General features: G+C 33.8%; 1 protein-coding gene across 2 annotated transcripts in view; it reads left to right on the top strand.

Annotated features, from left to right (window-relative positions):
• Positions 1 to 24,370, top strand: part of LOC145293212 (CD9 antigen-like) — a 388,541-nt gene that overhangs the window by 93,661 nt on the left and 270,510 nt on the right. The window contains exons 2-3 of one of the 2 annotated variants that reach the window (XM_080139744.1): positions 6,056 to 6,105; positions 23,715 to 23,747. The gene's annotated coding sequence lies outside the window, so the exon portion shown is untranslated. The remainder of the gene's footprint in view (positions 1 to 6,055; positions 6,106 to 23,714; positions 23,748 to 24,370) is intronic. The other variant, XM_080139745.1, reaches the window with a different exon arrangement.

Genomic DNA, 24,370 nt, shown 5'->3' on the forward strand with positions numbered 1-24,370 from the left:
CTCCTCTCTCTCTCTCTCTCTCTGCCTCCTCTCTCTCTCTCTCTCTCTCTGCCTCCTCTCTCTCTCTCTCTCTCTGCCTCCTCTCTCTCTCTCTCTCTCTCTGCCTCCTCTCTCTCTCTCTCTCTCTGCCTCCTCTCTCTCTCTCTCTCTCTGCCTCCTCTCTCTCTCTCTCTCTCTCTGCCTCCTCTCTCTCTCTCTCTCTCTCTGCCTCCTCTCTCTCTCTCTCTCTCTCTGCCTCCTCTCTCTCTCTCTCTCTCTCTGCCTCCTCTCTCTCTCTCTCTCTGCCTCCTCTCTCTCTCTCTCTCTCTGCCTCCTCTCTCTCTCTCTCTCTCTGCCTCCTCTCTCTCTCTCTCTCTCTGCCTCCTCTCTCTCTCTCTCTCTCTGCCTCCTCTCTCTCTCTCTCTCTGCCTCCTCTCTTTCTCTCTGCATGTACTGTCTCTGTAAAATTCTTTATTGATTTTCGAATATTAGGAAACTTTTTTCACTTCCTCATTCTAATTTTACTTTACTTTTTCTACATCGTTTCTTTTCTTTCAACCAGTAAAAAAAAAATCTCCTTCGGTATCTTCTCAATCGTGCTTCATCTTTTTTCTCCTCTTCCCACGAACAGCCAGAGACTTGTGACCTAGATAAGATGTATTCTTATTTCTGGTGCTTCGGTGAAAATCAATTCGGAACGAACGAACCAAACAGTGAGTCTGAGAGAGCGGGAGACTCGCACGGTAGCTGACTCTATCCACTGCTGCTGCTGCTATTGCAGCAAGCAGCTGACTACCGCTGCTAAACCTCTCCCGTTGCTATTATGACAATTGTTCCAGTATCTCTTATGGCATCTCGTATTGTTTCTGATGCCTGTTCACAGCGTCATGGCTTTGGATCAGTTTTGTTTTCTCTCATGTTGGACGGCTCAAGTGTCTGTTTTCCAGATCTTTTTCTTCCGTGATCGGATATGTAAGGTGGGGGGGGGGGGTACTGTAAAGGATGAGGACAAATTCAATAGCAGCATCATCTTTGTCATCCTTGTGTCTTCATTCTTTTAGCCAGAGAGAGAGAGAGAATGCTAAGATTACTTTTATTTTTAGCTAAGATGTCCCTATTTACTGGCCTCCACACGAGGACAGATGGACATAAGGTCGATTGGTAATGTGATGCAAAATCCAACTTCACCTCTCCATCTCCCAAAATGGGCATTATGGTTTAGGACAAAAATTGTAAAATAGCCTCGGTCTAGGATTTCTCCTTCATCGATTGATCACAAACTATGAAATGTAGCACCAGAACAGATACTACTTTGCTCTTAGCAATAAGATGTCATTGTAATTATTGCCATTATTTTAGACGAACCGTCTGTATCATTTCGTCTTACTTTGTTTCTTTTTGCCAGGACATCTGTCGTTCTACTTGTGGAACCAGGTGAACGGTTATCATAGCCATCGATTTTTAACCGACTGATCTTTTTTCATAGAAAGTTTTCTGTAAGGCTTTTAGTACAAATTACTGCCTAACATCCCATAATTTGCACATAACACTGAACATCATCAATGGTATCCTGAACAGGTTCATAATCCCTTATTTGCATTCTTCGATGTGGGAAGATCCTGGATATGACCTTAAACTATATCCGATGGTGAGGCGTCAGCTTGCGGGCTTTGGGGAGTGTGGAGCCACCCTGTAATTGCCTTTGCTCCTAGGTCCACTCTGACCTGGAGTGGCAGTACCTGTTAGGGTCCCAAATATGGGTTAAATATAGACTTGAAAAAAAAATATTCTATTAAAAATTTTTCTTCAAAATAACTGGATTTGGAATTAAATAACCTGAAAATGGTTGATATGCTATCAAACAAAAACAACCAATCGATGTGGGAATTATGTTCCATTTGTTATGGGGCTATAATCAAGATGGTTTGCTCTTTGACAAGCAAGATATGCTCCTTCTGATTATTTTTCTCGTAGACAATGTGAAAGGACTTGCCCCTTCCTGGCGCTAGTGCACTTATTGATCCGAACTATTTTTTAAAATAATATTTTCAAGTTTGATTTTTTTTTTGTTATTAAATTGTAAGGTTAATGTACAGAATAGGTACAAAACACCCTCCCCTCCCCATGTTAAGAATGGCTTTGTCAGCTTAACCATATCTAATTATACAGTAAAACGGACAGCAGAAACCGGAAGTCAAAAAGAGTTAACAATCTTGTCTATCGTTCGTTGTAGATACGTAAACCTCGCCGTCTTTTTTTACACGGTCGCACATTTTAGCTAGGTAAAAGTCGGTCGTTCTTATTTAAATCTGATGAGGGGAGATATATTTTCTATTCCCACTAATCACCTGAAGGGCATTCGTTTGCTGTATTGTTCACAAGTCAAAATATGATCTTGTATAAAACTCGATTGATTCTAACTCTAGCCTTCTCTCACTTTTTATTAGGTCCTGGGAGTTTATTAGAACTAGCTCCTTTCATCAAATGGTTCCAGGGGAAGACTTCCATTTAAATAAAAGAAATAAGAATAAAAATATTTACAATTTTTCATCCACTCTGTTTGTAAAAGAATCCTCAAGTGAAATGACTTGCTGCTACATCTGGGCTGGTGCATCTACCATTAGTCTCTCCTGCTTTGAAAGTCTAATATATAAACGGCTATATATCTGTCTATCGATCTATCTGTTTCCATATTTTCAAACTATCTCCCCCGAAGCTCAAAGTCGCAGTGCGGCGCTAGGGGCCTTAAATTATTGGATTTTTTACAGGCCGTTCTTTTATGGGTCTTCAGCAGGTTAAAATTGTTTTTAAGGGGTCAAAAATGGGTCAAACTTGAATAAAAATTGTTAGCCATTTTGTACATTAATCTTAGTTTTTTTTTAATTCTCAACTTTTAATCAGTTTGTGTGTCACGTTGGTACAGTGGTAACGTCACCAGCTTTGAATATTAGTTTCAGTTTCGATTCTAGCTTTTTTTTTTTTTTTTTTTTAAATCACGAATATATAATATACGGAATCTGGACAAATCAAAATATATTTAAGCGTATTTTACGCCCAGGCCCCCCCTCTCCGCTAATGATTGAAAAAAAGCTTTCAATCTAATAGGTCCTGCACAATCAACCAAGCTACAAACCTCTGTTCTACAGTGTTTTTCAAGTACTTTAATAAAATGTGCTCTTGATGAACTCATAGCATTTGTGCTCCCTCCCCTTGACGTACATATCCCCTGACAAACCTGTCTAGCTGCAAAATTCCACCCCTTCATTGTAGTTGCTACTAGATGCTGGAAAGTCATCTTTCCAAATAGCTTCTTCTCTCGGATTGCTAAACTTGGAAATTTTATTCCTGCTTCACTGGCTACTAACATGCAAAATGTCATGTGAAGGAACATCAAGCTCACAGTGTCCCTGCAGACATGGTCCCATATAGTAGTACCTCATGTGCAAGTGGCAGTAGGTCTTTATGGTACAAAATCTATTTAAAAAAAAAAAAAAAAGCAATTAGCGGCGGTAAAGTGTTCCTAGTTTTTATAACATATCAGAATTTTCTTTAGCATTTTAGATGGCAGCATAGATTTTGAACCATAATTTATCCGCCATTTTTATGAATAATAAATTAGTTCAAAATATTAAAAAAAAAAATTTTTTCTCCCCTTTTTTGTGTTTTCCTCTATTTGATTTTCGGTGTAATTCTTCACGCTGCTTACCAACAGGTGGGAAATCGCTTTCTTTTCTCTTTACTTTTTTCTTTTCTATTTTCGTCTTAACTCATTAGGTTGGATGGGTGTGTATGCGGGTGACACCCGCACACCAGCCAGTACACCCATCACCTGGTTTGCAGATTAACATTCTTTTTAGTCCTCTGCTCTTGCCCCGCCCTGACACAATGCATATTCTGACACCGAACGCAAACCTTTCGACAAAAATATCAAGTTATATAATGTTTCATTAAACGTCTCACCTTCGCTTTTCTCTTTTGTTTTCTTTTCCTCTCTTTTTCTTTTTTCTCTGATCCTCTTTTCCCTCTTTTTTCTTTTATTTCTCTTTTCTTTCTTTTCTTTCTCTTTTCTTTCTCTTTTCTTTCTCTTTTCTTTCTCTTTTCTTTCTCTTCTTTCTCTTTTCTTTCTCTTCTTTCTCTTTTCTTTCTCTTCTTTCTCTTTTCTTTCTCTTTCTCTTTTCTTTCTCTTCTTTCTCTTTTCTTTCTTTTCTTTCTCTTTTCTTTCTCTCTTTCTCTTCTCTTTCTCTTCTTTCTCTTCTTTCTCTTCTTTCTCTTCTTTCTCTTCTTTCTCTTCTTTCTCTTCTCTTTCTCTTTTCTTTCTCTTTTCTTTCTCTTTTCTTTCTCTTTTCTTTCTCTTTCTTTCTCTTTTCTTTCTCTTTCTCTTTCTCTCTTTCTCTTCTTTCTCTCTTTCTCTTCTTTCTCTCTTTCTCTTCTTTCTCTTTCTCTTTTCTTTCTCTTCGTTCTCTTTTCTTTCTCTTCGTTCTCTTTTCTTTCTCTTCGTTCTCTTTTCTTTCTCTTCGTTCTCTTTTCTTTCTCTTCGTTCTCTTTTCTTTCTCTTCGTTCTCTTTTCTTTCTCTTCGTTCTCTTTTCTTTCTCTTCGTTCTCTTTTCTTTCTCTTCGTTCTCTTTTCTTTCTCTCGTTCTCTTTTCTTTCTCTCGTTCTCTTTTCTTTCTCTCGTTCTCTTTTCTTTCTCTCGTTCTCTTTTCTTTCTCTCGTTCTCTTTTCTTTCTCTCGTTCTCTTTTCTTTCTCTCGTTCTCTCGTTCTCTCGTTCTCTCGTTCTCTCGTTCTCTCGTTCTCTCGTTCTCTCGTTCTCTCTTTCTCTCGTTCTCTTTCTCTCGTTCTCTCTCTCTCGTTCTCTCTCTCTCGTTCTCTTTTCTCTCGTTCTCTTTTCTCTCGTTCTCTTTTCTCTCGTTCTCTTTTCTCTCGTTCTCTTTTCTCTCGTTCTCTTTTCTCTCGTTCTCTTTTCTCTCTCTCTCTTCTCTCTCCTCTCTCTCTCTTCTCTCTCCTCTCTCTCTCTTCTCTCTCTTCTCTCTCCTCTCTCTCTATATATATATATACATCCCTCTACTGTGTGTGTGTGTGTGTGTGTGTGTATATATCTTATCCATTTTTAGATTTTTTTTTTCAATTTTTGTAACACTCCTTCATTCTAACAAAACGGTTTGAACACAGGTTAAATACAATGATCACATTTCTATATCAACACATGCGTTTGTGTAATTGCTAATCTTTTTTGTATCGATCATCAGTTATATTCTCCTCGTTATTACTTTAATTATTTTATTCAAGTCAACAGATGTGCAATCAGAGTTGAATTCTTTCTCAAGCTAAACAGGTTGATAATCTGATTAGCACCAATTTAAACGCGTTTCATACGCGTTTCTTTTTTCTGACATTTTATCACTTTTATTCTTTGATGGTTCCTTTGTGTGCTGAGTTTGTTGAGCAAATCTATTATTAGCGTTATGTGTTTGCACTGTCGGTGTTTTTCAAATCAACATCTTCAGATGCGTGGATGCAAACGAGAGGAAAGTCTCTTCTATTGTAAATTATCAGAAACTTCTGATGCTACCAGATCAGACCGTCTAAAGATACTGGCTTCCTAACTAAAATGCGCAAAATATTGGTGATACTACCCCCCCCCACCCCACACACTTTTTTTTTCTTCAAAACTCGATTATGTTTTGCAAAGCCAATGTAATACCAATTTTCCCCATTTTCTCTCGCTCTCTTTTCAAAAATTGAACCGAGTAACATTCATCGACGCCTGTTGAACGTTTATGAAGTCCCTGTCAGCATAGTTAGGAGAGGAGTTCGTCGATTTCAGTGGCGACAGATGTGAGCTCTGGACGACATCGCTGGCAGAAGTTTTTTTTGAAAAATAAATTTGACACAAAGGCTCCTCCTTTTAATGGTATCACTCCCGTCTTTGTAGATCATTTTTAGTTTTTGAGTAAAAAAAGAAAAAGAAAAAGAAAAACAAGATCTTTTAGAACGACCGTTATATTTTCAATTTTTGGAAGAATTTTTTTTCAATGTTTTCTTGCTACTTAATTCTTGCTTTTTTTTATTTTTTAGGGAGAATATTGCTAGATTATTTGCCTGTAGATTTGCAAAAAAATAAAGTGGTAAGTAATAATTCAAGTTTTTTGTTTTTTCAAACTCTAAAAAAAGTGTAAATTCTTCACTCCAATTATTTGAAAAGTTGATGGGAACCGATTGAGCTTGATATTTCTGATGTCCTAATCTCACGCTTTTCCAAACGGGGAACATTATTTTTTAATTAACATGTTTATTTATGGAAAATTTTCTATGTGCTCTGTGATTGAATGAAAAACGATCAATCATAGGCTACTGTTTTGTACCTCCACTGAACTCTAGATAAGCGGTTATTTCAAAACTCCTTCCCCTTTTGGCTGTGATCATCTGGGAGTCGAGTTCTGTCTTCATAACAACTGTAGTACAGAAAACAAGGCTCCCCAATTTTTACAACCAGTTGAAATGAACTCTGAGCACAAGAAATATAAGAACCCCAAAAAGGGTGCATTTTTAGAGATAAATTCCTGCAAATACAAGTTATGTGCAGGCCCCTTTCTTTATTTTTTTTTTCTTACTCCCGTCCACTCCTAACAAGGTATATTGTCATTTGGATATAAGGGACTACTATTTAAGACCATGCCTAGGATAGATTTACAAGATGTTGGTTTACTTTAAATTTAAACTTCTGCATATCAGTACAGCTAGGGAAGCAGGAAGAGAATTAAAAAGATTAGCTCTTCAAAGGAAAAAATTATTAGGATAGAAAACTTTCTGGTATTTGGGACCTCAACTATGACGGGGTGAGATTTTGTAGCTAAGTGGGTTTGTTGGGGATACGTACGTCGAGGAGGCACAAGTACAAGGAGTTCATCAGAACACGTTAAAATATTTGTAAAACAGGCACATAAATGCAACACTTCGGTGATGGGACAGGGGTTGGAGCTTAGTAGACAAAGTGAGACCTATTAGATTGGAAACTTTTTATTGGGCCCTATTCATTTCCTTATTTTTTTCATTCTTCAAAATACAAGACTTTTATTATTGTGTTTTCATCTGTGTGGTGTTCATTTCTTCTTGCCAGCGTCACAATATCATTATGACGTATAATTGGGGGAAAAAAAATCTCAAAACTAAAATGTCGATTTCTAACATTTATTAATGCATGACAAATCAATGATTGAAAAGATTTGTGTGTAGCTTTACCAAGACGCCATGTTAGATTTGGGACTGATTTTATATATAAGATTAGAAAATAATAAACACACTTACTTTCTAGATGATAAATTTGTTTTGTGATAAAGTACTATTCAGTATATTTTCTTTTAAAAACGTGTTAGCAAAAGTGAATGTAAATTTTACTGCAATAAGAGTAAAAGAAAAAAAAATACCTTGCTTTGAAAGGATATTTATACTGAATGCTGAGTCTATAAAATAAATGCAATAATGACCATTTTTATTGGTCTTAAATATATATAATACAATTCAGCCCGGCTATGCTCGGGCCCTATGTACTGTTCACAACTTTGTGCATATGTATATATGTTAAGTTTTGAGACTTTGTGTTGAACAAAGATGGCGGCATAGTTCAGATCAGTAACCAAGATGGCGGCCAAGAATCAAGTGCGGTCCGTGGCGTAGTTAATTGAATCCAAAATTCGACAATTTTTATAATAATTTTGAAACGTTTTCATTGGTTGTTTAGCACAGCCGTTGGTTATAAAAATGATTGGCGAATCCATTCGTCTCATACCCCCATTAGGAGTCAAAAACATTTTACACACACCCTTTTTTGATATAATGGAAAAATCCTTTCAGATTCAATTTCGGTTTCACTTGAGAAAAGGAAAGAAAAATAAGTAAATAAAAAAAATAAATGAACAAAGAAAAATAAACTAATAAAATAATTGTTTCTTTTTTTTTTTTGTTCTTCTGGTTTTGGAGGAATTTGTCTTTATTGTCATTGGTCAAAAAAAACTATTAATATATTGGTATAATGTGTGCAATAAGAAGCCATTTTTTTAATGACATTGAGTTTTTTTTTTTTTTGATACATATAAAAATAAACACTTTTCAAATATAAACATACAAATAGAATACTTTTCAAATACATATAAACATATGCACAAAAATTCACAAATATACATTTTGTTTTTTAACAAATATTTGCCAAAAAAAAAAAAGATACAAAAAGAACTATTTGACAAATAGGAAGTTTAAAAAAAGGGTTTTAACAAGTGACTTTTTTTTTTTTTTTTTTGTAAAAAAAAAAAACTGGAAACATTGTTAGGTATTAATTGGTTAATTTGGTTAGTAAGGTAGAAATGTTCGCAGTTTAACGTCGTGCCCGGGACAATTTACAATTTTTATTTTGTTTTTGGTGTGATTTTGACTGTTCATGCTTCTCTTTTTGGGTTTCTGAAAAGAGATTTATTCATAATTAGATTCCAAAAAGTTCGGTTATAAAATGTCTTAGTTTATTCTTTTTATAGGTTTAGTGAAAATGTCGGCTATATTATTTTCAGACGTCACATAAGTAAGAGTAATAGATTTTTTTCCTTATTTCATCCCTTATAAAATGATATCTGATATCAATTATGCTTCGATCTTTGATGAATCATAGAATTATTTGCTAATAAGATACTGCTCTGATTATCACAATGAATTACTATAGGCTTTTTACTTAGATCTGGTTTTAAAATAGATTTTGGAAGGGTGTTCAGAAAAATTGCCTCCTGCGCAGAATGAGTAAAAGCCACATATTCTGCTTCACAAGTAGAAAAGGCAACAATTTGTTGCTTTTTAGGTTTCCAAGAGATCATAGTTCCAGTCTTTGACAGTCTAAAACAATACCCCGCTATACTTTTTCTATTCTCTGAATTAGCCCAATCTGAATCCGAAAATCCTAAATTTAGAGGATATGTAGATTTTTTAAATCTTAAAGATTGTTCCTTGGTTCCTTTTAGGTAACGAAGGATTTGTTTTGCATGATTAAGGTCTTTAATTGTCGGTTTTGATAAGTTATGAGATAGCTTTGTTACAGTGTAACATATGTCAGGCCTTGTTGCGGTCATCAAGTAGATGAGGCTCCCTACCATTTCCCTTTATATTCGGTTATCTATGAATTTTGTTTCGGTCCCTATATTTATATTTATGTCCATTTCAACGGGAGTTGAACGCGGCTTACAATCTTGCATTCCGAACTTGAGCAGAATTTTTTCAATGTATCGTGATTGGTTCATAGTTATAGTTTCATTTTCACAGGTAAATTTTATACCGAGGAACCATGACAGTCGTCAAAGATCGGCCATTTTAAATTTTTTATTTAATTCATTTTTAACATCTTTTAAAGTGTTGTCACAGTTTAAGGCGAGTAATATATCGTCAACCCAAAAAATCAAAATCAACAATTTATTACTTACATTTTTGGTATACATGCACGTGTCTACGGGACATTGTTTGAATTCCTGTTCTATTAAATAATTATGGAGTGTTAAATTCCAATTGTGTGCACTTTGTTTTAGTCCATATAACGATTTATTTAGTTTCCACACCCAATTTTTATTTTTCATTTTAAATCCCTCTTGAAGGTAAATGTAGATTTCAGTCAATCGGAGCATTTAAATAAGCATTTTTACATCCATTTGATGTATTTTTAAATTGTATTGAGTGGCAAGTTGTAATAAAATTCTAATTGTCGTTAAATTTGTCGTTGGTGAAAATATTCCAAAATATTCCACTCCAGAAATTTGTGAATAACCTTTTGCCACAAATCTTGCTTTAAAAGTTTCACTGCCACAAGCTGTGATTTTTTTTTTTTTAACCCAGCGTGAAGAAATTATGACGAACAACTCCCTTAAAATAATTTTTTAGAAAAATTAATAAAAATAAATATTCAGACTTGGTACATTAAAGGAAGTGTAAATTTATTTAGCATTTCTCGGCATTCCGTTGCACTCATGTTTGTGTCCATTGAAAACAAAGAAATCCTTATGGACTGGGTAAATGTTCCTTTTGAGTGTAAAATAATTAAAAGAGAAATTAATGTTTTTCTTTAAGCATTTTGTGTAAAAAGTGGAGCAAAGAGATAAAGAAAATATATTTTTTCTTGTTTTGTTTAGAAGAAATTATGTCTTTGGTCCTGTTCTACAAACTTAAAAACAAAAAAAAAAGAACAATTTTGCTTCACAAAACAACCAAACCATGAATAAATATTTGAAGATATAAATAACTTGAAACATGAACACTATTTCTAAAATAACTGGATTCTGCATTAAATAAGCCGAAAAGGGTTGATTTGTCATTAAAAAAATAAAAAAAAACAACCAAAGCAAATCAGTTAACGCATCCCACACTGACCTTCAAAGTGATTGTAATCACTAGACTTTCCTATTTTGGGTTGAGCATTTTGGTGAGTGAAATAACAAAGTGCCACTAGCATATAATGCAATGCTTTTTGTGTAAACAAATGGAGCTTAGGCGTTTGGACAATGTTTTAACCCACCTTAGAAGCAGCCAAATAGCATAATGGTTCGTTTTCCAGCTGACTACAACATGGTCGTCTTCAAGTCCAATGTAAACAAGTTCTTGATGAGCAATCCCATTAAATAATCCAATTTACCAAATTTCCACTACTAACGATTACTACATGTCCCTCTTGACACTTATTAACTTTTATCCTTGAGTGGCTTCTGGGCCTTGATAAGTTGTGACTTTATTGTAAAATAAAAAAAAAGAAAAAAGTGCCAGCTGTTGCCTAGGCTGTCAAGTTTCAATCCTGGCCTGAGGTAGTTGCTAGTCTAGCCATACTGAAGAGCTGTGATACAGCAAAACGGTCTATCTGTAGATGACTATATATTCTGATTCATTTCCTATGGAAAGGTTTCATCTTTTTCTGTTAATTTTAACTTCTGTACTCTAAACCAACACTTGCAAGTAACCTGTAGCATAGCGTGTATGGCATAATCAGCAGCAACCATAGGATAGCTGGTTAGGGAAAATATTAGCAGCAGCCATTTTAACGATATGCAAGTTAGAAGTGTGCACCAGCTTGCATGACAACAAGAGAGAAAGATAGAGTATGTAGTTGCGCAAAGGAAACAATCGGGCGTGTTTTGACTCGCATGCAGAGAGAGAAAATGCGCTGCGTGGTTGAAAAAGTGGAAAGTCGGGCGACGAAAAAGACGTGTGTGAGAAAGGCCATTTTGACAGACCTGTTCGGCGTGTGGGTGATATTTTGAAACGCAGTTAAGTGCAGTGTCAGAAATTATGGGAATAAATGCTTTTTGTATTTGCCTAAAAAGATGCAGTCGAATTTTTTGATGTCCTTTCTTGTTCTTGCGACGGTACCAGACAACATGCGGGTCTAAAGGGGTTGAAATTTAACAACACGGTTTAAGTGTAACTGCCATGTTAAAACAAGATAGGAAATTTGTCGTCGGTTAAATTGCAAAAGGCTTGAAAATGGAGTACCATACGTGGCTTAAATGATTAATTCATTAGGTTTAAAATCACGTGATTGCAATAGCAGCTTTAATAATGGCGGCTATGATAATGAGGAATTATGATAATTCAATAGCGTAACTGTTAGTCACACATAAACAGGAATGCTGCAGGCTCGTATGCGTTAATGTCCCAAGACAATAAAACCAAACATGGAGATCTTTACTTTTGATTACCAAAAACCATCAAATAGCCACAACCATAGCAAAGAAAAAAAAAAAGTCTAAATGTATAAAAGTGAGAATGCGTGTGCGAGAATATTTCTCAACCTAGATTCAATGAATTTTTGATCTAGACTTAAAATTTGGTATATAGAGTATTCAGACATGTGGAAAACTTTTCATCCGGATAAAAAGGGCTACTAAGGCATGAAAATTGAAAAGTTGGTACTTAGAGGTCATATAATTTTTATCTGTTTGTCAACTGTTTTACAACTGCATGAATCGTTTACATTAAAAAAGCGTTTTCAAACCTACATCTTAAAGATAATGTCAAGTTGGCCAAATGGTTATCACACTTGACTCACTGTCTTTAGGTTTTGGTTTCGATCTTGGCTTGCATGTTTTTGTTTTTTTTGTCTTGTTCTTTTTACTTACAGGAAGTGAACTGTTTAGAAAAAAAAACAATACTCGCATGCACATGTTTTAGTTTCTTTCTATTTTTTTCTTTATTGCTTTCTTTTCTTTTCCTTTCATTTTTTTTTCTTTTTAAGGAATTTAACGTTACGTTTTATATACCTTTCGGTTTATAATGCGAATTCTGTATTAAAATCTATTAATACAATAGCGTGTTTTCTTTTGTGTGCCATGCTTACATCCGGGTCGTTTAATTGTCATGTTCTATTTCTTGTCATAAATAATTTTACCAACAATTCATAAGTTTTTGTTTCAGTTTCGATTATGGCTGAAGCAACTCAAGTTATATATATATATATATATATATATATACACACATATTTTTTTCACAAGTTTTTATTTTGGTTTCGATTTAAGCAAATGCATTCAAATCATGGATTTTTTTTTTTTTAATCGCAACTTTATAGCATAAAAACCGATAGAACATTTACTCTATAATAATATATATAAAATCTGCAAGAATTAAAATATATTTAAGCGCACTCTATGACTGTGCATTCGTGGTAGCTTAGATAAATACTTTTGCAGTTTTAACAAAAGAGATACAATGATATCAGAGCGTCTTCATTTACACTGAACATCTACAGAATGCCAACATCAATATATTACATGTGAATAAGTTCCCTGTGGAATTTCCACAGGTCCTGCTAGTATTATAGTTAAGTGTATTTTACAACTGGGCAACACTGGGCAGCCTGCTAGTATTTTTAAAAAAAAAAGAAAAAAAAAAGAAAGAAAGCTTTTTCTAAAAACAAAGAAGCAATTAATCTCAAGAGAAGCATCCACCTAATGATAAATATGTAATGGTTAACCCTTACCCAGTTGAGTGGTGTTGTATATCAATTTCCTAGCTAGTATGAATATAAAAATATTATATTTGGGGTTTGTTTTATAATACACATTGCTATGAAAAAGTGGTTTAAAAGAAAAAACGTAAATAAATGTTAACAACGGCAAGAGAAGTTACTCTTCTACCTACCTAGACAACTTTTTAGTGGTTTTACTCACTTTAAAATGTGTATTCGGTTCCAGAAACAAATAGTATTCGCCGTTACATGAGAACACGAAAAATGGCCGCGAATTGACACTTAAATATTTGAAGTTTTGATAATGACTTAAAAATAAAACAAAATACTGTTAAAAACCCACTCAGCAAATGTTATTGTGACATCAGCTAGAATTGAAACCGAATGTAAAAATGTAGCATTCAAAGCTGGTGACGTGACCATCGTACTAACATGACAAGCATATGAACTAATTAAAGATTAAAACTAAGATAAATGTACAAAATGTCTAACGACTTTTTTTCAATTTTGATCCATTTTTACCCCTTAAAAACTATTTTAACTAGCTTAAGACCCATAAAAGAATGGTCTGTAAAAAAATCCAATCATTTGTGGGCCCCTAACGCCGCTCTGCAATTTTTAGTTTCGGAATAGATAGTTTGAAAATATGGAGACAGACAGACATATACCTTATTATATATTAGATATAACTTAACCATTTATGACCAGCTTATGTAAATAATGATTCATGTTTTCGGGAATTTTATTGCATATCGTTCTTCTAAAGTGTCCTGCACGTCTAGATTGCATTTTTGAAATTCATCAGCTGTGGCAATCGGGCTTTAGAAGGGTGTATTTCAATTACTGATTTAGCTGTTCATTTGAACCTAAAACTATAAAAATTGGTCATCACATATGTATAGCAACATCATACTGAATTTTTAAGAGTCTGCAACAATTGTAAATGCCTTTACAAAAAAGTCTGGAAACTTATTGAAGGCACTTCATATTTGGGTAATTAATTCCTATTTAAGTAGCATCGGTTATTTCGAATTGTAAGAATAAGCACTGAAGCTGGATTATTTTACTCTTTTAACTAATAAACGTTTGCTTTTTGTATAAATAGCAGCCCTCCTTTTTTTCTTTTTTTTTTTTTTTTTTTTTTAACAAAGGCATCACCACTTATCAAGGCCAAGAGGCCACTCGAGGATAAGGGTTAAAGTGTGTACAGTAGACAATTGGACAATAAAGTTATCGTTAGTAATGGAAATTCGGTAAATTTCTTAACTTATATGGAATGGCTCATCAAAAACCTGTTTACGTTAGACTTGAAGACAACCATATTGTAGTCAGCTGGAAAGCAGAAAAACGGAAGACAATCTGCAGGAAGAAAGAAGCTATTTTCATGGAATCTACATTTAGGTTTAGGCACAGATAAAAAGTGGCAGAAATTATTGTTTTCTGCTAGACGGGTGTTTATTGTGGAAGTTTGGCAAGGGGGGACCATAGATTGGAGCTCAGTCGAGCACTTGCCATGAAAATAACGATAAAGCAAACTCGCAACATCTCTTCTGTGAGAAAGAAGTTGCAGGAAAGAGAAAAGGACATCCCCTATGAGGCTACGAAGTCTATTTTGAACTATATCAAGGCAGGATAAGTTCTTTCTAGCAGCTCCTTCCCAGATGTGGCAACAGTACTTCGTCCTTGGATGTACCTGGCTCTTATATAGATAGAGAATTGAAGCAGTGAGATATCTTCTGGAGCTGTAGAAGGACCCCACTATTTTTCCAGCAGCCTTGGCAATGGACTTAATGTATGTGTTCCATTTCAGATCAGGAGTAAAGGTCAAGCCCAGTAGCTTGTCAAAACATGAGGCCTCCCCAAGACGAGAGCCATTCATTTCAATTGATGCCTGATGAGGATCAGAGCGTTTATGATGTAAAGATAAAAGCTTGGTTTTAGATGCATTAAAAGTAATAAGACACCTCTTTTTCCATTGTACCACTTGCTCAAGATCAAAGGAGAGAGAATCGGAGAGAACTTGGTCGTTTACTTAGATGTGCTACCATAGTGTCATCAGCATAAATGACTACGAATGATGTAAGGATGTGATTTGGAAGATCATTAATGTAGATCAGGAAGTGAGTTGGGCCCAGGATGTACCCCTGAGGGACTCCAGCATTAATACTATGAGCTTCTGATTTCTGCCCATCAACCATTACTCTTATGAACCTATCGGAGAGAAATGATTTAATTGAAGACATTTCCAGCTATACCGTACACCAGCTACAAAACACCCACAAACAACATGACGTCCAAAACAAAACTCCAGCAAAAATTTAATCTTTTATTCAGGCTTTTTTTTTTTTTTTTTTTTTTTTTTTTTTTTTTTTTTTTTTTTTTTTTTGAGCTCCTAAATTTTCATGATCGCCTTTGCGCTGTACTTGAATGACTCTAGGTTAATGTGACACATGCTAACAGTGGCCGCTTTTTTTCTGTCTCTTTGCACCATCACTACAAAAATTCAATGAATCGTTGCATTCATCCTACTCTTTACATATTTAAGATGTCCTGTTTGTTATGCATCAAGTTAAAATGGTGTTTTCATTGCTAAATGTGCAGATCAAATGGATTACATTAAATACAGAAGGATTGCTGATTTCCCATTCACATAACTCCAATCACAGAAACACGGTCGTTGTTTTCCAGTCAATAATCCACCACAACAACAAAGGGAGATCACTCTAAGAACTTAACACAAAGAACAGAATTCTTATATTAATACAAAGAAACAACAAGACTGACAAGAGGATTTGGTCATCGGTCATGCTTCAGTTTGGAATTTCTCTAAGCTGCTCTGTCTACCTATCGATTGGTTTGTCGATCTGAAGTTTAACATATTTTCATGAATAGGCACACAGATTGAATGAATTCGTTTTAAGAACATCCATTCTTTTTTTCGCCGTTTCTTTGTGTCATGAACGGTGTGATGTAAGAGATTGGCAGAAAAGAAAAGACCAATTATTTGGCCGACTTTGCAGAGGTGCCTAATCTGTCTCTCTTGGCATGCCAGAATAATAAAGGGGATAGAAGGTAATTGACAGATAATCCGATATATATATATATATATATATATATATACTTCAGCTGTATCACAGCTCTTCAATGTGGCTAGACCAGAACTTATCCTAAGCCCAGAATCGAACCAACAACTTGGAATTAATAGTCAGTAGCTCTAGCCATCAGGCCACTGGGACAGGTGCCGTTGGCAGTGATATCTGACAATGTTTTATCCAAACATTGATCGCCGCTCCTACTGTGCTTCATTTGTTTTTTTTTACAAAGAACTTTGCATTATGCTAAAGCAGTAACAGGCGATATCGATTATCAAGAGTGCTTAACCCGGGAAGGAGGGGAGCTTATAGTCCTCCACAAACACTGCTTTGCTGTATCACAATTCTTCTGTGTATTTTTACAAACAATGCTGCAGCTTGCACAATCAATGGAAACTACAGACAGGAAGTCTTAGATTCTAGTTTCAAATCCTGAGTTCAGATATCTTCCGGATATTGGATTCGGTTATATATCTTAGTGTTGGGACGATTAATAAGAAATTGTAAAAATCGGAACTTTTGTGTATTGGAATGTGAAAATATTTTCCGATGCAAGGAACGATTCTTGAAATTGTTTATTTTTTTGTTTTTGTTTGAAAGTTAACTAGTAATTAACAAATGAATTTTATCGATCTAAAAATACCTATAAAATTAAAACTTTCGATGATTTGAATAAATAAATTACGCATCAAATGCGCTTGAAAACCAAATCACAATGCAATATTAGAAAAATAAACGAATATTTTACCAGCTTGAAATTTATAATTTCAATATATTTTGGAGTCAAACTCCACCCTCGGTATGTTTTCTTTATTTTTTTTTTTATTTTTTCTTGCCATATTGTAAAGTTGGAGAAAGAAAAGTCTGTAAAGATTGCGTTGTCTCTCAGCGGTTGTATTTTGAAATGTTGGAACATGGCGTTGGCTATGTGACATTAAGATCAAGGGTGTGAGTGCCCCTTTTAGAAACGTTGATTTAATTTGACTAAATAAAATATGCATCAAGTGTGCTTGAAAGCCAAATCACAATGCAATATTAGGAAAATAAACAAATATTTTATTTGCTTAAAACAACATACTGAGGATGGAGTTTGACTCCAAAATATGTTGAAATTATAAATTTCAAGCAAGTAAAATATTTATTTTTCTAATATTGCGTTGTGATTTAGTTTTCAAGAGCACTTGATGCATATTTTATTTATTCAAATTAAATTAACGTTTCTATAATGAAACTCACACCCTTGATGTTATTGAAAATTTTATTAGTAAGTTTACATTTCTATATATCACACGATTTTTCTTTTGTTGTTTTTTTGTGTTTTTGTAATCTTTTTGTCTTTGTAATCTTTTTTGTGTTTTTGTTTTTTGTTTGTTTTTGTGTTTTTGTTGTATTTTCATGGTAAATTGTAGAAATTAAAAAAAACCAAAAAAAAAACAAAGCTCTATAGTTAAATATTTACAAATTTTGAAAGGATCTGGATCAGAATCGGTAATTTTATCTAAACCTGAAATCATCACAGAATCAGTAATTGTATTAGAATCGGAACATATTAGTATCGTCTCATCACTAATATATATATATATATATATATATATATATATATAAATTTGAAGTTGCAATTCAATGTCTGATTGAATATCTTCATAACCTTTCTATCCCTCTTTCTTCTTTTTTTTCTATCTTCCTAATTTCTCTTCCTCTCTATTTCTTTCTCCCCTCTGAGAAAAAAAAAGTGAAGCAATCTGATTATCTCCCCTTTTTTCGTTTCCTATCATTTTTCTTTCCTTTCACATCTCTATACTCTTTTGTATCTTTCTCGAATTCCTGGTTTTCTCTTCAATTTCGTTTCATTAGTTCTTTAGCAGTCTCGCACAAAAACCACACACATATTCCAGAGAAAGTCTCTTTTGATGGTAGTGTTTTTATTATTATAAAAAATATTTCAAATTGTCTTCTAACAAAACAATCATTCCAGGCAGATGAATATTCAAACAGCAGGGTCCCATAAACACGTGTTTTTCTTTTTCAGAGTCGGGTTCTGCGTTGAAAGTAGACTACAAAAAACCTTAGGATCCCATTTTTGAAATATTACTCCAAAATCACAGACACCAAAAAAAAAAACAAAAAAAAAAAAAAAAACAACAAAAATACGTTGCAGCTTTTGAATTTTTTCTTTCAAGAATGATGGATGGAATAGAAACAATGGTTGACAAGAGCGCTTATAGAGATGTAAGAATGATGTTTCGAACTTTAGTGTGACAGACAAAAGAAATACTATTTTAGAATTAACAGACTAACATAACTACTTATAAACATACGATTACAATAGAAAAATTCAAGCATGAAAAGTAATGTGGTTAAGCTTAAACATGGAAAAGTAAAGAACTAGAGGTTAAAACTGGAAATGAAAAGGACAAGATATTCTAGTAAAAAAATATAATTTGTAACTTAAAATATTGCAGCATTAAGAATTGATTATATAATCAATTAATTTTTTTCTCTATACATTTATACGTTAATGTCAGTTAATTTTTAAAGCTTTGATATCCATGTCATTACCTCAGATGGTATCTGAATAAGGCTGATACGTTTTAGTTTCGACTCTAGTTGATGACACCCAAGTCATGTATATATTTTTTAAGCTTTTGAAATCACTACTATATATTGGGTACAATATAATAATCAATAGAGCATTGACTCTATAATGATATAAATACGAAATTTGTATAAATTTAAATATTCGGTCATATTTTATGACCCGGTAACGTGTGTGTATGTATGTATGTATGTATGTATATATATGTATATATATACTAGCATGGGTGTCCGGCGTTGCCCGGGTATTCGGCGATGTATATTGAGCACAAAAAAAAGTGGTCAATTTTTTTAACTTTGACCCCTATTATGATCCCTTAAGATTTATTGTTTTGGGCCCAAATTAAGTTATTAAGTTAGATCCATGTCCAAGGAACCTATATCTAAAATTTCAAATGTTTAGACCCAAAATTGTCGGAGGAGTTTGGTAGAGTTCTCAAAGGTCAAATCGTTAAACTTTGACCCCTTAATCGCCAAATTTCTGGCCGAAAACCGATCACATCGATTTTTCCCAAATCTCAGTACTCTGTATATTAAATTTTGAGTCTGTAGACTTAAGATTGACAGTTATTGCGTAGGGAAATGTACACACACAGACACACAGATATATTCACATATAATATATATACTTGCTGATTTTTAATCGACTTTTCACCGACTCTATATATTTTTAACTCCTCACCAAACGCTGTTTACTGTATGCTTTAGGTTTTCACTTTTAATTCTCATTTTCACTCCTTCGCACTTTTATTTCAACACCTGAAGATGATTCGTGGACGAATCGAAAGCGTTCGTGACAGGGACAACTATGGAACTTTTAATATTTTTTATTATGATATAAAAAAGATTATACAGAAAATCGAAAAAAAAAAAAAAAATCGTAAAGCAGTGTCTCCGTTGCATTTAATATTTGTCTGGAAAAAAAAAAAAAAAAAAAAAAAAAATATATATATATATATATATACTCAAGGAAGCAGATGCTTTAAGTTACACGTTGGTCTAGTTGTCTCCGTCAATTTGCTGATTTGCTGTTTTGATTCCTCATTGGTTTTTTTTATTTTTTTTTTTTTTTTATTTACAAACATCTGAAATCAAAAAAAATTATTTTTGCACCAAATTAATAATACAGCTTCCTATTCCAGTAGCGTCTTTCCAAGAACTGCAGGCACGTGAAACTCTCTTCCTGGTGACTGTTTCCCTCTTACTTTTTAAAGCCTTAGTCTTTTTGATACGATAGTTAATAGGCATCTCCTGTCTTTGTGATCATCTTTCGTTTCTATTACTTTCTTACATCAAGCGGGTTCATGCCTTGCCGGGAACGATTACCATACAAAAAAAAAAAAAAAAAAAATACATATCCTTTCATAGTAGGGTAGGACTTTAAAATAAGTCAAAAACTAAAAAAAAAAAAAAAATGATTAAAGAAAATTAATTTTCAAACGTGAAATTTTGAACTTATTATTCCCAGGGTTCTCTGGGTTTTCTTGCTAGTTGACAAAAAAAAATGTCTACTGTTGCTTCATTAAAATAACAAAAAAAAAAAAAAATAACAATAAAATAAAACGAAACCAAAAAGAACTATTCCTGCAATTGTACCTTAAATGATTGGGAAGATCAAATAACAAAGGGAATAATTCTATTTCCTGTCTAGGTCAACTCTCGATCTTCTGCCCCCGCCCCCGCTCCCATTCTACCCAATCATGAATTTATTACATGCCTCGTTTAAAGGTCAAGTTTTGGTTGATGGGTAATTATGGTATGTAGGCCAGAACTCCCTCCCTCTGTATTTTACACCTAATGTAACTTAGTGTTAAGCTGTCACAATTGCCTCGTACATACCATACTAGAACATGATACGCCATTTTTTTTTTCTTCAAATCTGTGATTCTTTACTACTCACTTTCTTTGAATTGGGATTTTTCTTCCATATCTTATGAACAGAAATGTAAATGTTTATTTTTGATTAACACAAGCTTATGTATCTCTTTATTTATTGTTAAAATGTTTTTAATTAATAATGAGGGTTAGATATTTGATTGCTGCCCACCACAGCAATGTGTGACACAAGGCCGGAAAGTGGGGAATAGGCAAGCTCCCCTAAAAGGAGGGGCACTCTTGCCTCGACAAAAATTGCCCGAACGTTCCCGTCGGTGTTCCCCAGTCGGGCCGCCTCAGGCGACAAGCAATAAACTTGCCCCACCCAAAAGCCGGGTGGCAAGGCCTGGGAAGGTCGACCTTCTGGGTGATACCCAGGTGGCATCCCTCAGTCCGACAGGTACTGGGCCAGTTTCCGGGCCTGCACTTGTCGGGCTGAGTGTCAAGAATGGATTCTTGATGAATACTTTCTACCCAGTCTCCAAGCTGCCGAAGCTGCAATGACTCATCCTCATCATTAATAATGAGAGCATGACCCCAATGATTTTGACGATCTTATTTATAACTACGCTTAGGACAATCAACCAATGAGAAGCCTCCGACCTCATTATAAAAATATTGAATTTTGGATTCAAGTCGGTTCGCTGTCAGCATTCGTCTTGAAACGACTGAATCGTGACTACATTGATTCTTCACCGCCATCTTTGTTAATAATTACTCAACACTCGAGATCGTGACTGCATTGATTCTTTGCCGATTTGATTTACTATCGTCATCTTTGTTTAACATAATGTCGCAACACTTAACATCTACAAATGTATTTTTGACAAAATAAACCATTCAGCTTAATACAGTTATGACTATAATCTGATTTCTTTATTTTTTCTTTCTTTTTCTCGAATTTTTTTCTCGATTGAAAAAAACAATTTTTTTTAATACCGAATCTTCAAGTTTCGTCACTTGATAGTTATACAATGTTCAAATTAATAAGAAAATTAACAGGAAAATTTTGGTATATTAGGTGTGTGCACAGTTTCTAATACAAAAAGAAAATGATCCCCCATATTGGAACCACTCGATGAGAACACGCCCGTCCCTTTTACATAAAGGATTTTTCATTTATCAATCTAAGGGACATAATAATGAATGGGTCCTGTTTTAATCTCAATCCAATATATAAACCCTCTTGTCAAATTTTCAAAGTCAGACCCAAATAGCATTTAAGCTGATAAATCAAACTTAACTTCTAACAAGCTAATTTTCATATGTTAGTTGAATCGTGTTATTGACACTATAATAACTAACTATAAAATAGCTATAATTTTATTTATTTATTTATTTATTTATTTTTTTTGTAAATTACTTAGTTTGGGCGAAACTGTTAGTGATACATATTTTAAATAATCACCTAGAAATAAAAATCGGTAAGAGTGGGGAACGACTTATTTTATAACTTGAGGAATATAATAGAAGTTGTCTACCTTAAGTTTACAGAAGTGCAACCAATTAAAAAATAAAATAACTTTTCTGCGTCCCGGGCAATGCCGGATAAGATATATATATATATATACATCTCAAAATGCCATCGTTCACCCCTGATGAGGATGGCAAAAGACGTCTCAGGTTAAAAAAGAACTCTCTTCTCTGCCATATATAAATTTTGTACCCCTAATAAATTTTTCTAATATATATATATATATATATATATATATATATATATATATAATAGAAGTATGTGCTTCGCGTTACCCAGGATTTATCAATGTCAATTTAAGTATAAGAATTTTTAGGTTCTTGTAAAAAAAAAAAAAAAAAAAAAAAAAAAAACAGAAACCGAGATCTGTGCATGCGGGTATTGTTTTTCTAAATAGTTCACTTGTAAATTTAAAAAAAAATACTCGAGCTGAACCAAAACCTAAAGACAGTGAATTAAGTGCGGTTACCATTAGGCCAGCTTGACACAATCTTTAATGAGGATTTTCAAACTTATTAACATAAGAAATCTGTCATTTGAACGATTCATGCATGCACATTCGTGAAACAGTTGGTAAATAAATATCCGATAACCTCCCTGTACCAATTTTTAAATGTTGATCCTTTTAGAAGACCTTTTTTCCAGATGAAAACTGATTAAAGTTTTCCACATATCTGAATACCCTATATATATCTAATTTTAAGTCTAGATAAAAAAAATTCGTTGAGTATATATGTTAAGAAGTGTCCTCATACACACTCCCTTTTATGGATATATATAGATTATATAAAGGGAACTTTGTGTATGTGTGGGGGTTGTTCCTTATGGACTCCTAAAAGGTTGGGCCAATTTTTATTTTATTTCTTTATTTTTATTATTTAATTAATTTTTTTTTGGGGGGGGGGATTTTACACAAATGTACTTTATGTGACCGCCAGTGTTTTTAGGGTTTGTATTGGAATGTCTTCGATAATTACTGATAATAAAAAAAAATCAGATAAAGAATAGGCAATTTTGATTAAAGTTAACGCCTTATACAGCCTAACATCACAAACTGTATTTAATTTCTATAAAGTCAGCAGTAGATTCTCTACAGTGCAATGCAAACTATGTATTGTGGACTATTACTGCATGTGAAGCTTTCTACTGGTGCAACATGGGAGAGGGCTAACTAGAGCAGGAAATTAATCGATTTGATTGAAAAATGCGCGATTTCACTGAATTTAATCACAAATTGTAAGGATGAAACATTCATTGATCCTCATTAAATCCCGGGCAACGCCAGGTCTCCCTGCTAGTCATAGATAAGTCATTTTAAGTTGAAAAGATTTATCTCCCTTGCACTATTTAAGTTTTTATTTAAAATCATTACCATCGTAACACAATCTTACTGACATTTTGTTTCAAACAACTTGACATTTTTTTGTATTTTGAAAAACATTTTTGGAAAGAAAATACAAAGTGGCTAGGTAAAATCAAACATCGATGACTGATGCAATGCTACTTAGACCTAAGCTCTAAAATCCGACACGATAACTTTATAAATTAGAAGTACAAGCAAATTTTTTTTTTTTTGTTTTCTCAGCAGTAATCCGAGACACTAACTTAAGTTAGTCATGCATTTTTTTTTTAAACATGTTAGCAAATAAATGAAGAAAAAGTGTCAATTTTATGTTATTAGTAAGCATTATTAAACATTTTTTTTTTACTTTTCTTTTTCAGTTGGAATTTACATTCCACCAGAGTCGAGTAATTGTAAGTAATTTTGTTTTCTTAATTTATTTTGGAATGCGTTCATAAACTATTAGTAAATTCTATCCTTTTTCTAAACGGTTACACTTGGTTACCAAACCATACCTCTTGCGACTCCTTTTAACATATTCAAACACATGCATTTTCTTTTCTGTTATCTGTTAGCACGCCACCCGCCGTTGCCCGGTCGTAAAATATGCTTAAATATGATATTTTATTTTATGGAAGTTTCGTATTTTATTGATGAATACGGGGTGGGAGTCAAAACGGGTATATGTAATATAAGGTGGTTTTGAAACGACACTAAACGGTTATATATAGTATACGGGCGGGGGGCACAGAAAAGATACTAGGTGTTATGTGGCAGGAGAAGTATAGAAGGGAAGACCAAGATAACGTATAGGGTCAATATGCGCGTATATGTTGGATGAAGGCTGTTTGTCGAGAATCCACTGCGTGCGCGAACAACCAGCGAAAATTCTGGCTTTGCCAAGCTCAATATGTAACGTTATTTTTACAGAGCTAATTCTCTGTTGATTATTATATTGTACCCAATATATAGTAGTTATTTCAAGTTTTAAAAAGAAATGACTTGAGTATATCGGTTAGAATCGAAAGCAAAATAT

The sequence above is a fragment of the Euprymna scolopes genome, chromosome 14 (assembly GCF_053919585.1).
Source record: "Euprymna scolopes isolate OS-2025 chromosome 14, ASM5391958v1, whole genome shotgun sequence".
Lineage (NCBI taxonomy): Eukaryota > Metazoa > Mollusca > Cephalopoda > Sepiida > Sepiolidae > Euprymna > Euprymna scolopes.